Genomic DNA, 286 nt, shown 5'->3' with positions numbered 1-286 from the left:
CAAAATCGTCCCAGTACTTTAGTACTGTACATTTAGTTCTGGAAAGGCCCTAGCGATGTAGATGAGGAAGAACCATTCAGAACGGCGTAAAAACAATCTGATATAGAAAGTTAACGGTTAATGTAAACTTGGGAATTAATAAGACATTTTCATTTTAGGGTTCTAAATAAGTATCTCATCTTATTTAACATGTAAATGTAGAGTCTGGACCAATCAGACACACCATTTTTCATTAGATTTAACAAATCAGTTATTCATTAGATTAACAAATCGTCACAGACCCCTC

This window comes from Sinocyclocheilus rhinocerous, unplaced genomic scaffold (genome assembly GCF_001515625.1).
Source record: "Sinocyclocheilus rhinocerous isolate Xijiao unplaced genomic scaffold, SAMN03320098_v1.1 scaffold16419, whole genome shotgun sequence".
Taxonomy (NCBI): Eukaryota; Metazoa; Chordata; class Actinopteri; order Cypriniformes; family Cyprinidae; genus Sinocyclocheilus; species Sinocyclocheilus rhinocerous.
Note: the sequence above shows the minus strand (reverse complement) of the source record.